This window comes from Vanellus vanellus, assembly GCF_965231255.1.
Source record: "Vanellus vanellus genome assembly, chromosome: 5".
Lineage (NCBI taxonomy): Eukaryota > Metazoa > Chordata > Aves > Charadriiformes > Charadriidae > Vanellus > Vanellus vanellus.
The window spans coordinates 54,645,283-54,660,920 of record NC_138910.1 but is presented as its reverse complement, the minus strand read 5'-3'; positions in this window follow the sequence as shown (position 1 = coordinate 54,660,920).

Sequence of the window (15,638 nt, the reverse complement as noted above, 5' to 3'; positions counted from 1 at the left end):
GCTGGTGGGAGACAGAAAGCCATTCTGACAGCCTGCCTCATTTTCCATCTCCGGTAACAACCTGGATCTCATCCTCCGCGTGGTTTGGGTCAAGGGGAAGCCATCCTGATGGCGCGGCACAGCACACCACGCCTGCGGCTCTCCAGTAACACTGCATGGGCTGGAGTCACGCAACCAGTTCATGTTTCGAAGACAGGCTCCTCGCCATGAGTGCAGACCTCCATGTGCTTAGCAAAGTTAGGCTGACGCCGTCAGGAAGCGGCCGCGCTCTGGCAGTCCTGTATCCTTCTGCGCCTCCTGCAAACGGAAATGTCCTGGACGCACTGTTCCTGGGGAAAGCACAAGCACGGCATCCTCCGCTGCGTAGGTGTCTGCACTGCGGTGATGATGTCTGGGCCTCGCTAATTCGTGTTGAAACCTGAGATTCCCTCATAAATGTACTGATGGCAGTCAGGCACACACCAGCACCATGTCCCACATATGGCACAGGCTCACACTTGCCTCAAAACCTGCCCATGGGTCAGAGGGCGAAGCCACACACAGCGGGTGGCACGAGAGGACATGCGAAGCTCTCACAGAAGCAAGGCTGTGCACCAGTGAAGCACCCCCAGTCCTTAATGCACACGTGTCTCAAAACCACCCTAAACCTGGTGCCTGCAGCCCTGGGACAGGGCATCTCTCTAGGGGCGCTCTGGCTCTCACATCCCGTTGCTCTCTCCTAGGGACAGACGGGAGGGATGGAGCTACCAGACACAAAGAAAACATCTTGTGTGAGAGAGGAAGCAGCTGTGGTATGGGGGACAGCAGAAGCTGCTGACTCCAGGGCCAGGACCACAGGCTCCGCGTGGCATGGCACTGTGCCTCCCTCTCCTTCAGCCTCCCTGGGCAGCAAAGCTTGTGGAGAAGGGGGCAGGGATGCACTGGTCCCTGCAGCAAGGCTGAGCAGAACAGAGCAGGAGGGGGAGCAGCCAGGGAGGATGGGAGGACAAGAACAGCCAACCTTTGGGCAACTAGAGAGCAGCAGGAGAGGAAAGGCATTTCTAAAAGCCCCCCTCCCCCCCCCCCCCCCAGCCCCTCTCAAGGATAAAATGTCCCTCAGGCACCAGCTCCTTCCCTTCCATTTCCACTACTCAGTGCTGACAACAGCTGAGCTTCCCCAGGGGCAGCTACTCCATCTGTCACCACAGACTGCCCCGAGGCTGAAAGACTGCAGCTTCTGGAGCCCCCAGCTCATGTCCTGCGGGGCCTCCAGGAGATCTCAGCTGGCTCAGAGCACTGGACCCCCAAGCAGACGTGTCACCATCAGGGCTAGCAGCCGAGAGCAGCCCCGAGAGGTCCCATGGCAAGCGGCATCTAAAACCTTTTAAGCCTTTTTCTAACGGTCACTTTCAAAGGCTGGAAAAAGAAGGAAAACAAATCAACCACAGTATTTCAAAACGAAAAGGAAAGATTTCACTTATTATTGACATTCTATGTTGATTTCTTTTCTTTATAAGGGGAAGAAAGCCTTTCTGGTGGTATTTAGCTTAGGTTAAAGACAAGTTTAAGCCTGTCCTTTGGGCGCAAGAGGAGACAGCAACAGGCACTTTGGGTTCACTGCGGTCAGCTCTAAAGTCTGAATATTTCCCCTTCAAGAAAAAAACAAGACAAACCCACAGGCAGAGGAGGACACCAGAGCAAGAGAGTGTGGCCCTGGTTTTTCTGTCTTGCTGAAGAAGGCTGGCCCAGACCCTGGCCTAAGCATGAAGCCCCAGTGTCCCCATGCCTGACCCCATTCTGTGTGACTGGTCTCGTGCAAAGTCGGCGCTGCCCAAGGAAGCGGGTAGACAGTGCTCCTCAAGTGACACAAGTGAAACCATCACTGGGTCTGGGAAAAATGGAACCTAACAGCTCCATGACAGGCAACAGGTCTTCTCCGTGCCTGGAGCTGTGGGTGCAAAAAATCTGTCCTTCCCTCCCGAATCCCCCCTGGAAAGTATGCCCTTGTGCACCTGCTGCCTCCCTGTGCTGATCTGGGCCCCCGCAAGGTCTGGGCAGTGCTTTGCAAGAGGCAGTAACAGCAGGGACACTGAATTTGTGGGTCAAGCCAGACCGCAGACATGATTGTGGTAGGCTTAAGGTCTGGGCTGACCTGATGCTACGTCTAAGGAGTCATTCATTTTGATTTTAGGGGATGCTGAGCTCGGCAGGAGGGAGGGAGGCAGGACACGTCCTGCCCTTTGAGGACAACCGCTGCCACCCTCAGCTGTGGAGCGGCCGGGCGCTCCCCTGGCCCGGGCACCGCTCCCCGGGGGATGCTCAGTGCCGAGGGCGAGCGGCCCCGGGCAGGACCCCGGGCCGGTCCCCTGCGCTGCTGCCGCCTCCGCCGCCGGTGCCGGTGCCGCTGTGTGCCCGCCGCCGGCCGCCGTCCCGCTCCGCGGGGGCGCAGCACCACCGCGTGGCACCGCAGCCCCGCGCAGGGTCCCCGGCAGCGGCAAACCGGGTGCTCGGGGCTGTCACTCGTTAAAATTCTTTGTAATTAAAATGCTTCCTGTTAGGGGCAGAGAGCCAGTGCTGGCCCGCCCGAGACCCACTCCGGGCTGAACAGTCCCGACTCGCTCAACCTTTTCCTCGCAGGAAAGGTGCTCCTGTCCCTTCATCATCTTAGTGGCCCTCTGCTGGGCTCTCTCCAATATGCCCATGTCTCGCCTGTACTGGGCAGCCCAGAACTGGACACAGCACTCCAGGTGTCGCCTCCCCAGGGCTGAGCAGAGAGGAAGGATCACCTCCCTCTACCTGCTGGCAGTGCTCCCCCTAAAACACCCTGGGACACCATTAGCCTTCTTTGCTGCAATGGCACATTTCTGGCTCATGTTCAACTTGGTGTCCACCAGCACCCTCAGGGCCTCTTCTGCCGAGCTGCTTTCCAGCTGGGTGGCCCCCAGCGTGTACTGGTATATGGGGTTGTTCCTCCCCTGGTGCAGGACTTTGCACTTCCCTGTGTTGAACTGCATGATGTCCCCGTCAGCCCATCTCTCCAGCCTGTCTCTGGATGGTGGTAGCACAACCCTCTGGCACGTCAGCCAGTCCTGCTAGTCTTGTGTCAGTGGTGGGAGTGGGAAGGACACACACCTGCACAGAACACCCCCCAGCTAACTTAGGGCCAAAAGCTGAGAGATACCTGGCATCCCCAGTGGGATACGTCATCGTCCTTGTTGTCAGGCCCAGAGGTGAGCAAGGTGAGCTAGAGGCTGTGGTTGATCCTTGCACACTCCTGGTACATTCTGTAGCTCTTCCCAGCACCTCCCTGTTGCCTCAGCTCCTGTGGCTTTTGGTCCCGTGGCCTCGGGTGCCAGCACCACATCCTGTTGAGAGAGAGGAGACAGGTCTCCTTGTTAGCATTCCCATGCTGGATTTTGCAAGGCACTATAAGCTAGGCTGGCTGTGCCTTCCAGAGGTCACATATAGAAAGAGATTGATGGAATACGCCATCGTGTTCCTGGGCTCTACAGCTCAGGGCCTGCTTCCAACAGCAGCTAGGGGCTCATGGGGGCAATGCTTCTGTAGCTGCCAAGGGCCCACAGAGAGATATCTGAGCATTTGAAGTGAGAGGGGGACTCAACAGATGCCACTCACCTGGGGACTGCACATGGTTGGATGGCAGAAGGCCATGCAGCCTAGTGAGGGGCTGCAGGAAGGGGTGACAGTCCCTCATGCATCAGCTCCACCACGCAGCTTTGCTGCAGGTGCCCAAGGTGAGGGAAGCTCCCTCCCACCTCCATCCGCTGAAGGAGGAAATCCATCTCATGGACAACATGACAAGACAGGAAAGCTCATGACGTGACCCTGAGTTGCACAGCAATTTGAGAGGTTTCCCTGCTGACCTCAGCAGTGACACTTGTGTTTATGCTTCTGAGTCAAACGAGACCTGGGTGAACAGGCACATGCCCCAGAAACCATGACTTTCTGAGGCTGTCCAACCTGTGTCACCTGTGGGAGGCACAACTGCATCAAGCCTGACCTTTCAGTATCCCTCCTTCAGCAAGCCCTGGGCAGACAGAAGAGGTCTGTCCAAGCCAGAATAGGAGATATATTTAAAAATATGTCTTAAAAAAAAAAAAAAAGAGTGTTTTTTTAGTGAGGTGATCCTTCCTCTCTGCTCAGCCCTGGGGAGGCGACACCTGGAGTGCTGTGTCCAGTTCTGGGCTGCCCAGTACAGGCGAGACATGGGCATATTGGAGAGAGCCCAGCAGAGGGCCACTAAGATGATGAAGGGACAGGAGCACCTTTCCTGCGAGGAAAAGGTTGAGCGAGTCGGGACTGTTCAGCCCGGAGTGGGTCTCGGGCGGGCCAGCACTGGCTCTCTGCCCCTAACAGGAAGCATTTTAATTACAAAGACTAAAAAAAAAAAGAGTTTTTTTTTTTTAAACAAACAAACAAACCTGGAGCAGGCCAGGAGATCTGCCTGTGTCAGCTGGGCTAGCTGATTGGGATGAGCCCCAGGCTTCCTAGGCAGGTCTGTTTGACCTGGTAAGAGCTTATGAGAGTAGCTTAAAGGTGGGTTTAGGAGAACTTGCACTGAACTAAGCTGCGTAGGCACTGGGTACAACGCTCAGGCCAGAAAAGTGGGACTTCGTACAAGTTCTGCCTTATAATCATATTATGCTGAAATTCATGGCTTCCTGACTATTCCCATCCACCAAGCAGTGCCAGATGCTAAGGCCTGGAGGTTTCCATTGGGAGCAAACACCAGTGTCAGAAACTTTTTGGACCCACCTGGGGTTTCTTGTACACCATGGGTGTCTGTCCTGTGCCGGTGATGGTACCTGCAGGGTGCAGGCAGTACGGTTCCCACAGTGCAGGTAGCATGGCTCCAGCAGCAGCCTTGGAGACCCTGCAGCCCTGGAACCCTTCATCCACGGGAACCCCAGCCCCCGTGGTTACCCCATGCGTGGCACGGCTGGGAAAACAGGTCTGGCTAGGAGCCCATTTTTAAGCAGTGAGAAGGACGACAAAAAAAAACCCAGAGGGGAGTATCTGTCCCTCCTATCCCTCAGCTCATACCCACCTCCTTCCCCGGTGCAGGGATGCAGCTATACGCATCCTGCCTCCCTGAGATGCCACCTGTTTGTACCTGTCCCTGCCACACACTGTAATTAAACCTGGCTGAGCCCCTGTGATCAAGGCGAGGTTCCACCTGGCTGTGTTTCAAAATATAAATCCCTTTGAGCACAAACATCACAGCAGCAATGTTTCTTCTCCACTGCGTGTAGCTGTCCAAGACCGTCCCCAGGTTTTTGAGGCCACTTTTCCAACGCTGATGCCCTGCTCCATCAGCACACTTCCAGCACACCCACATGTTACCATGGCCGTTCCATGAGTACCTGGACACACAAGGACATGTGAGCTGCCCCTCAGCTTCAGGGCCATCCAGAGTTGATCAGCATGTCCCACCTTTGGTGGAACAGGAACTTTCTTGTGATAGGAAAGGGTGCACAGGGGATTCACCACAGCAGCGGTGTCCCCAGGCACCGCACACATGTGTTTACACCAGCTTTTTTTCGGAGGCTGCACGAGCAGCCGTCTGCCCCTGCGCATCACACGAAGTCTCGCTAAAACCCAGCACGGTCACAAAAAGCAGCACCTCTAGAGATGAACTTTCAGCTGAAAACACAAAATGAGTGATCTGTAGACAAAAGCTGTGGTTTAGCAAGCTGGGTTGGAAGGACAGAAATACTTCCACGCAGTTCTGGCTGTAGCACCTTGGGCTCACACCTTCCCACCCCCCTGGACCCCCTCCCCAACTCCCCTGCCTCCACGCTGACCCAGCTGCGTTCAGAGCAGTCCTGCAAAGACAGGGGCTGGGGCCAAGCAGGACCCGCAGGGGAAAGCGGGGGCTTGGGGTTCACCATGGTGCTGCTCATACCTGGGCGAAGCAAGAAAGCAAAACCTTCTGTTTTGATTTCCCTGGCAGAAACCCCCACCAGAATTTTCTGGGGAATCCTTCAAATTGGGCAAAAGTGAGTCTCTGAGACTGGTTGACTTTCCCTTCTTGGGAAACCAGCCTGGCACTCCTGCGCAACTCCCAGCCACTACGGCACCCACCTTGGGATGTTCCTTTCATTAAAAGCCTGCTCTGCTCTCTCCTGAGCTGAACCATGGGCCTGAGGGGTCAGGGGACCTGGGATGTGCAGGGAAACCCAGGCAGAGTTTGCACCCACCAGCCAGCCCCTGCAGAAGCTGCTGGTGGTCAGCATTTGGCAATGCTGGCCACTTGAGTGTGGGTAAGGTCCAGGATGGACTGCCTGTCCTGCTCCAAGCAGCACTTTCATGGTGTCCAGGACACTGGTTGGATGCACAACTCACATACCGGTGCTCTGCTAAATACCACAAAGGCCGACCTTTGTCCTGCAGCAATCGTGTCACTGCTGAACACCTCAGAGAGGGAGATGTGGACACAGTCAAGAGGAAAAGGTGGGGAGAAAATGGGGATTAGCAAGGGCAGATAAAGACATGACCTCTCCCTGACAGAGGTCTGGGTCACAAGGAGTTGCCAGGTCCTATTGCAACTAATTATGAAGCTCAGCTCGTCAGGCAGCGAGCAACGAGCATCAGCCCGATCTGCAGCATTCAGGGAAGGTGATTGAATAGTAGGGTGGATGTGCTGGGGCAGGTCTCTCCAGGACATAGACACCACGTGCCAGCAACACGTGTCAGTGAGGTGCCCCCAGCAGAACATCCAGGAATGGAACCAGCCTCAGCATCACCAAACCTGTCCCACCACAGTCCCTGTTTGCCCTGGGATAACAACACCAGCTTGCTCCACCGCTGTCGGTGCCCATGCGTCACTGAGGATCCTGTGGGCTCGTGAGGGACCCAAGGGACATTTGGGAAGACACCTCCATCCCACCTGCTTATAATCCCACCTCCTTGACCACGTGTTCACCCTTCTCCCCTCTATCCTCACCAACACTACTGCTCTACACCCCAACAGCATTGTTCTTGAGTTTGGGAAAAGAAAGGAGTGCAGAGGCTGGACTCAGTTCTTAGCCTCCACAATTGGAGAACTACAGTGCGCACCAAGGAGCAACATCCTCTGCAGATGTCCCAGCCTCGTGGTCCCTTCTCACCAAATGCCATGCTTGGCACGCAAGCAGCCCCGGCAGGAGTCATCAACCTTGTCAAGGGTTTTGTTGATGAAGGAAGTGCCAACAGCCATCACCACGTGGGTGGGAGGAAGACACTGGTGCCCGTGGGACTGAGGCAGCTCTCTGGCATTGGGCAAGAGATGCCTGCCTAGCCAGCACGCTGCCAGGTGGTTCATCAGCCCAAGGGCCAGATTTCAGAAAGGCAAAAGTTCAGTCCCAGTGTCTGCTGTGGGACCCAAACTGGGCACTTCTTGTGTGACTGGCCGGGTACCCCCACAGCCAGGGGGACCTCTGTTGACTTCTGGTCCCGCTGCAAATGGAAGAGGGGTCCCCAAAAGGCCCGCTATGCAACAGGGCAGCTGCCATTGCACCCACCCCATGCAGAGCAGGAAGCTCCACCATGGATGTCCCCATGACCAAGCATCCCAAGTGCTACACTACTCTGGCACGTCTTCCCCCTTGGACAGATCTCACCCTACAGGAGGTGTCTGAGCGTGAGGATGTGCTTCTTACCTCAGATGCAAACTGCAAGTCCAGCACATAAGACCCCTGGGTCCAAAAGCCTTGTGACCCAGGGCATGAAAGGAGAGTAGAAGAGCCCAAGGATGTGACCAGCACCGTGGGGCTCTGCAGGAAACAGAGCTGGATTACTAGTGCTGGTGCTAGTCCTGCTCCAAGAGGGACATCCTCGACAAGGGACCTCCAGAAGGCCGTGTCATCAACACTCCAGTGAGTCTGTAATAAAACACGAACCACAACCCGCTGCCTGTATACAGAGAAATGCCCAACGTGCCAATTGCCCCCACCAATCCAACTTCTCTGACCTTAGATCTGGTGTTCCTTTCCACCCTAAACATGAGGCAATGTGCGTGCGACAGCCTCCTCTCCCTAACTTCACTGACATCAATCTCTGCCATTGCTTGGCAGCTAGCCCAGACATGGAGCCATCCTCATAACTGGCCTCCAACTGTTTCTGCTCTCCAACACTTCTGCTGTCACATGATGGTCCAAGTGATCCCCCTCAGCATGTTCTGCCCACTCCCATCCATGCAGCCCGGACCCAGGTGACAACACGTCCCTCTCCACACAAAAATGCGTATCGTGAGTTGGCTGGAAAGCTGCTGGGCACAGCAGGAAGAGCTTGAGTCAACACAAGAGGTGCCCAAGGCCAAGGAAGCCATGACCTGCTGAAAGGTATCCAGGGAATTCAAGGCAGGGATGTGATGCAGCTCTCCTGACCCCCGAGCTCTGGCAGCTGCTGACGGGCAGAGCGTGGGTAAGTAGTGTGAGGATCCGCTCCACTCCTGAGTGGTGCTACTGCATTTTAAGGCCATTAATAAATCACCGGTGCCTGGAGGCCGTGCAGCACATGTCCTTGGGCTCTGTGGGGCTGGCAGGTGCAGAGCAGCATCCCTGCAGCCTCCACGCGCCGTTGCTTGGAAATGACTTATCCAAACCGTCTCAGCAGGTCTGGCTTTTGCTGGCTCACCGTGGATGAGCCACCATCGATTCAGATGACAAGGACATAAGATATTGCTGTACCTGCCTTGTGCTTCCCAGAGAGGTGCAGGCCACAGTGACTCATGGAGCTATTTCAGAGGTGAATCTCAGGAGTACCTGAGCTGTGGGCAAGCATGTCTTGGGCTCCAGAGCTGATTATGATGCTGAAAAGCATTGCTGTCTTCTCAGCCCTGTCCCACACAGCCACTTGTAGAGACTGGCTAGCGCCCCAACCCTTGAGGTCACTGCTGCCCCTTGAGGGTGGGACTGCGTTCAGCCTGTGATGCTCAGATGGGGGTGGCACTACGTGCTGTGGTACCAAAGCAGGGTTACAGGGGCTCCCTCCACGCTGCAACCCTGGAATGGGGACCCTGAACACCCTACTACCTCCTCTCTGCCAGACTCCCATGTGCCTCCCACTGTCCCTGCCCTGGAGGAGCAGATGCAGGTTCTTCCAGGGGACATGACTCCCACAGGCAGATATACACTAAACCAAACTGAACCCACCAAAGCTTCTGCTGAGACAGACAGAAACAAAGAGCAGGGCAAGACTGGAGTCGTGCCTCCCTGATGCACCCTGAGGTCATCCTTGTCTTTAGTAGCTCCTCTTTCAAGAAAGAGCATCCTACATAAGCGTTTAGCATCTGCGCTGCCTCGCAGCAAGACCTTGCACAGCTTGACCCCAGGCTGGATACCCGGCCACCTCCTCCTGTTTGCTTTGCTTGAGGCAGCTTTAAGGGACAAACACACAGAGATGAGTTCAGCTACTTTGCCTCAAGAGCAATGTGATCCAGGCCTGGTCCTTCATCTGCCTGCCCTGTAGTCTCCCTTGCTAGCACGTTGGTTTGCTACAAATCCTTGTATCTGCAAGAGGGTTTCTGGCAGGGCAGCCTTCCCAGGCTCCTCTCACTGAGCACCGATGCCAAAAATGTTCATTACAGCACCACAGCCTCTCCAAGCTCTGCTCTTACGCAGGAGCATCTACTGATGAGCTAGATAAAGGATTTACTACTTATTCTGATTCTTCTCACAAAGCTGTTCCTGAACTCATCTGCCATCCCCCTTTGAGGTTTCTCCTTTGGGCACAGCTCTGTGTCTTGCAAAGCAACACTGAAAACCCTCCCCGACCCTGCAGGCAGTCTTGGTTTTCTTTGGGCTTTTCCTTGGCCATGTGGCAGATGTCTGCCCCGAGCCTCTGACATCTCACTCCAAGCAGTTCAGCCTTCCTCTCCCTTAGAAAGCTGCAAAACAGGGTGCTGTTGTGGGACCAGCCCCAGGGCAGGGCCAGGGGGGCTGTGGGGTCTTCATCCCTGGAGACTTCAGAGCTCACTGGAACGTATCCCTGAGCTACCCAGTCCACCTGTGAGACCGCCAGTGGTCAGAACAGGGCTGGCTGAAGGGGTGAGAGCTCCCTCACAGCCAAAAAAGCTCCCACCTGTGCTCCTGTTATTGGTGCCCTACACAGCTGGAAGCCAGCTGAGCTGTAAAGCAATGGAGGACTCAGAGTGTGTTTGGAGCAAGGCGATGCATTTGCTCATGAAAACAAGAAACCGGCAACTCGGCACGAGACACGATGATTAGATAATAGATCGTACAGCCCAATTGCAGAGGACATCACAGAGCAACCGCGATGAGTTTTCACACTCAAGACTTGCCCCAGAGCATCTCTGGAAAGCTCCATATCTGAGGATCACAAACAGAAAGCTCCTGTCTTAGCACTGACTCACAGCTGCTGCTGCCGGCTCTTCCCCCATCCCACACCTGGTATTTCTCACCACCCTGCATCATCCCTGGCTCTGCCACAGGGTACCAGGCTCTGGGCAGGACCTGTTTTCATTGCACAAAGGGCTCAACAACTCCACGTGCGTGACCTCAACAGAGGCACCTGACTCACGTAATGGCATCAGCGGTGTCTCCGCTACCTCAGCAAGCAAAGGTGAGGGGACAGGAGCACATTGGGAAGAGGTTGACAAATGCACGTACCTGCTTGCTCTCTTTGACCCTGTTGCTGCTTCTCCATTACTGCTTTCAAGCGTGGATGTGCCAGCTGGCCAGAAGGGATTAGCTGGCAGATTAAGCTCCATGCATAGGCGTCAGTTAGCCAAGAGCAGGGCACGAGGAGCCATCCCTCCCTGCAGACCGGCATCTCCAGAATGTCAGCCAGTTCTGCTCCCAGTCACCTGGGCGGTGACCAGCCAAATCAGGTGGCACAGCACCCCTTGAGCCAGATTCACCAGGCAAAGTTCACAGAGAGCAACAAACAACTGAGCCACCCCCTGCCCTTCGGGCTGTCTCCATTTCAAGGCACAAGGTCCTACCTGTGCTTTCAGGATGCAAAGCAAAACTTGAGAGGTGGCTATGGTTCCTATCCCACAGAAGAGTCCCATCCTTTGGATGCTGTCCTGGTTTCAGCTGGGACCGAGTTAATTTTCTTTCTAGTGGTGGTTGTGTTTCAGATTTGGTCTGAAAGGAATGTCAATAGTGCATATTGTTTTAGTTGTTGTGAGGTGATGTTCATATTTTTCAAGGACTTTTTTCAGCTTCCCACAGAAGCTGAGAAGGAGTCTAGGCAGAACAATGGAATGACCAATGCAATATTCTGTTCCGTAGATGTCACACTCGGTATATAAATGGGGTTAGCCAGGGGTGAGTACTTGCCATCACTGCTGGGGAAGCTGCCAATTCACCAATTTACCAGGTGGTGAGAGTGACTTGAGTCTTGCATATTCTTTTACCATTACTATTATTATTATTACTGATTTCCTTTTCTGATGTTGTTCTTTTAAACTGTTTTTATCTCATCCCATGAGGTTTTTTCCTTTCCCTTTTCCCTCCTTTTCTCCCTCATCTCCCTGCCCTTCTGGGAGAGATCTACATGAGCAGCTGCCTGGTCCTAGCTGCTGGCTGGGGTTAAACCATGACAGATGCAAATATGTCCAGCTTCTCACAACGTGGATGAGAGGAGCAGAAGGTGAGGCTGAGTATGGCCAAGTTGTCTTCTACAGAAGGGCATGGACAATGATGCCTGGGGTCACAAAAGCAGGCAGAAACCCCTATAGAGCAATGAGGTCCTGTGACAAGTGCTGTAGGACACTAGAGCACCTCCTCCAACTGAAGAGCAGTATTCTGGAGTCACCTGGGCTGATTGTGCATCTCCAGCTCCATGCAGCACCAAACTAATGTGAAACCACAGGCTTTACCCCATCTTTCCAGGTTGTCCCACCTCTCCAGGGCTCAGCTTGTGCTTTAGCACCTTTTGTTCTTTCTTCATGTAACTCTGAGCAGAAAGCTGAGCTAGAGATCTCCAGAGGCCACTTTGCATCCACACCAACCACAACCACACGCTGCAGCAGATCCCCCACGACTCCCAAATCCCACACTTGCATCTCCCACAAGGTAACATACATCACAGTGCACCAGGTGCCTTCACAGCAACTAAGGTCAAACTAAACCATGCAGCAGGTTGAGCTCAGACACAAGACAGAAACACACATTTTTTCTAACCCTGAACTCTAAAACTTCAAGGGAGAGCTACTGAGTGCTTTTCAGATGAGCCCTGAAACCCGTTCATAGCTCTACTTGATACCAAGGTCATGGATAAGTCAAAGATTGGTGGTGGCATATCACACATCCTCTCCCTTCACCAACCTCTGCATGCTCCATAGGCAAAACGCACTCACCCCATCAGGTACAGCTTCCCCTGATAAATGCCCAGCTTCAGCCCACAGGCACACACTTGAGAAGAAAACCTCAAAGGTCCTATCTATGGTCATCAATCTCTGCCCACCCTAGAAATTTGCTGCTTTATTCCAGGTTTTAGAAAAAAAACCAAAAAATACACCAACAAAACAGCACAACAAACTCATGTACCAGAAAGCATTTATTTTCCCTAACCATACCAGCTTTTTCAAAGCTACCTCTTTGAGCACCTCCAGACCTTACCACATTCAAATCCTTGGACTCTCACAGCTACAGTGCTTGCGTGTGGCTGGTACAGGACAATACACGCGACCAGCTCGGCATAAGAACCCTGTCCTTCCCATCTCCCAGTAAGTTGCTCTTATTTCACGAAGCATTGTGTCAGGCTCTTTTGGGTAACGTTTGCTATTTCATTTATCTCACCCCAGAGAGAAAATGAGGCAGGGGGAGTGTCAGAGAGCAAGTCAGAGCAGGGATAAGGAATGACTGACTGCCTCTGGCTTTGGGGGAGGTGGAGAATCCTAAAGGTGGAGGCAGCAAACGATACCTACTACAGCTCGGGGCAGAAGCACAGCAAAGTTCAAGGTGCTCATCTAAAACCAATCAAGAAGACATGCTTAATTAGTCTCCATAACAAGGAGCCGAATAGTGCTGTAGGAATCAAGTACACCAAGTTGAAAAGACAGGACGCTGCTGACTCCTTCCCTGCAGAGAAGAAACAGCACCAGAAAGGGGGAGCTCTGGCCTCAGAGGGTTTCAGGATGCAGCTGAACAAAGCCACAGCACCCAGATCTGGTGCTGGGACAGACTTTATTGTATATTTAAATAAAGATCCACATAAGCACACCCCAATCTGCTTCACAACTCTGAACACCTGCAACCATAGCCAAGGGAAGCACCACTCCACAATGGCCAACTTCTCATTCTGTTCCAACACCAGGCCAAAACAGAGTACATCCCCATCCACATTAGCGCTGGTAGTTCAGGTGGTCACATGAGGGCTGAGCTGAGAGGTGCTGCTCAGCCCAAACTCAAGCCTGAGCTATTTTTACTGCAGACAGCACCACGCTAGCAGTACCCCTCTACTTTGCAGAGACACTCAAAAACAACGGATGGTGGGAAGAAGGAAAAAAATAAAAGCAAGATTCTTTAAATCTGTATCCCTACAAACCAACTCAGTGAAGGGCCTCTGCAGAGCCTACATTCTCCTGGATGCCAGCTCTGTGCTTCTGCGGTGTCATGGTTTAACCCCAGCTGGCTGCTAGAACCACGCGGCCACTCGCTCACTCCCCCCATTGCAATGAGGGAGAGAATCAGAAGACTAAAAGTGAGAAAGAGCTCATGGGTTGAGACAAAGACAGTTTAACAGGTAGAGCAAAAGCTGCGCACACAAGCAAAGCAAACCAAAGTATTTCAGTGCACTGCTTCCCATCGGTAGGCAGGTGTTCAGCCGTCTCCAGGAAAGCAGGGCTCCATCACATCTAATGATTACTTGGGATGACAGACACCATTCACTCCAAACCTGTGTCCCCCTTCCTTCTTCTTCCCCCAGCTTTATACACTGACCATGGCAATACGGCATGGAATATCTCTTTGGTCAGTTGGGGTCAGCCGTCCCAGCTGTGTCTCCTCTCAACTCCTTGCACCCTCCCTCTCGCTGGCAGGGCGGTGTGAGGAGCAGAAAAGGCCTTGAGCTTAGCAACAACGAAAACCAGCAGTGTTTTACCGACATGATTTTCATCCCAAATCCAAAGCAGAGCACTATACCAGCTGTCAGCAAGAAAGGTAACTCTATCCCAACTGAAACCCTGACATGCAGTTTCCTACACAGACGCCCAAGCCAACTCTTGTAGCGACTCCAGCTTCCTTCCTAACCTCACCTGGCCCCTGCCAGGCCCCAGGGAAGCGCCGGGGCCCACTGTAACACTCCCTTATTAAGGAGCATTAAATCAGTAATTCTGTGACACACAGAGGTGAGCAAGCACCAGAGGCATCTGTGTCTCCCAAGTGCCTAAGGCTGGAAAATAGTCCCAAACGCCCCACTGGTACTCTCAACACACAAAACCACATTGAAGTCATCGGAGGTCACTCACGTCTTTCATTAACCAGAAGGAAAAGAGAAGTAATCCAGAGGTGGCTAATATCTCTCCTCTGGCAGGAGAGAGCAGACCCCACACTTCTCAGGTATCACAGAATGGTCAAGGTTGGAAGGGACCTCTGGAGATCACCTAGTCCAACCCCCCACCGGAGCAGGATCACCTACAGCAAGTTGCACAGGATAGAAAGCAGGTGGGTTTTGAATGTCTCCAGAGTGGGAGACTCCACAACCTCTCTGGGGAGCCTGTTCCAGTGCTCCGCCACCCTCAAAGTAAAGAAGTTCCTCCTCATGTTAAGATGGAACTTCCTATGTTCAAGTTTGTGCCTGTTACCTCTTGTTCTATCACTGGGCACCACTGAAAAAAGACTGTTCCCATCTACCTGGCACCCTCCCTTTAAGTATTTATAAATATTGATAAGATCCCCTCTCAGTCTTCTTTTCTCTAGACTAAAAAGACCCAAATCCCTCAGCCGTTCCTTGGAAGAAACATGCTCCAATCCCCTAATCATCTTTGTAGCCCTTTGCTGGACCCTCTCCAGCAGTGTGCACAGGCTTATTGTGTAAGGCAAAAACACCAACCTCCCTTCCAAGCCCTCCCGAGTCAAAAGCAGCCAGATATTGGAGTAAAGACACCACTGTGGCAAGGACAAGTCAGTTCCAGTTATTTATTCATTGCAGCATTTGAAGTACACCAGGTACTTGGTGAAACTCCCCAGAGAGACAACAGGAAGAATACTTGGTACAGTAAATTTATATAAAAAGATAGTTAAATAGATAAAATAACATGGCAACCTCTCACTCTTGCTACAAACGGAGCAGACTAGCCCTGTGCCCACGTCAACATCAACAGCTTCAGTCTTTCCAGGTGATTGTGGTTAAAACATGTCTGGCTGTCCCCTGGGTGTGGGGCCATATATCTGTCCTCTCAGTTGAGGCAAGGGGTGTGCTGCTCAGGCCAGCTCTTGGGCAGCTTGGCTTCAGAAGCTGCGCAGAGCCTGACTTCCAGTAAGGTTCAATCTTGTTCAGCAGGTCTGGGAATCCAGCCCCAGCTTTGGTGTACAAACAAAGAGCAGCTTTTCTGAAGATGGGCCTTCAAGTGCGTCAGGATCAGCCACAGGTAATGTGTTTGGGCAGTCTAGAAAGACTGGTAGAGTCAACATGGAGGGCAGCACCCCAGACTGTTGCCTTTCCTGCATGCTAAGCCAGATTTAAAC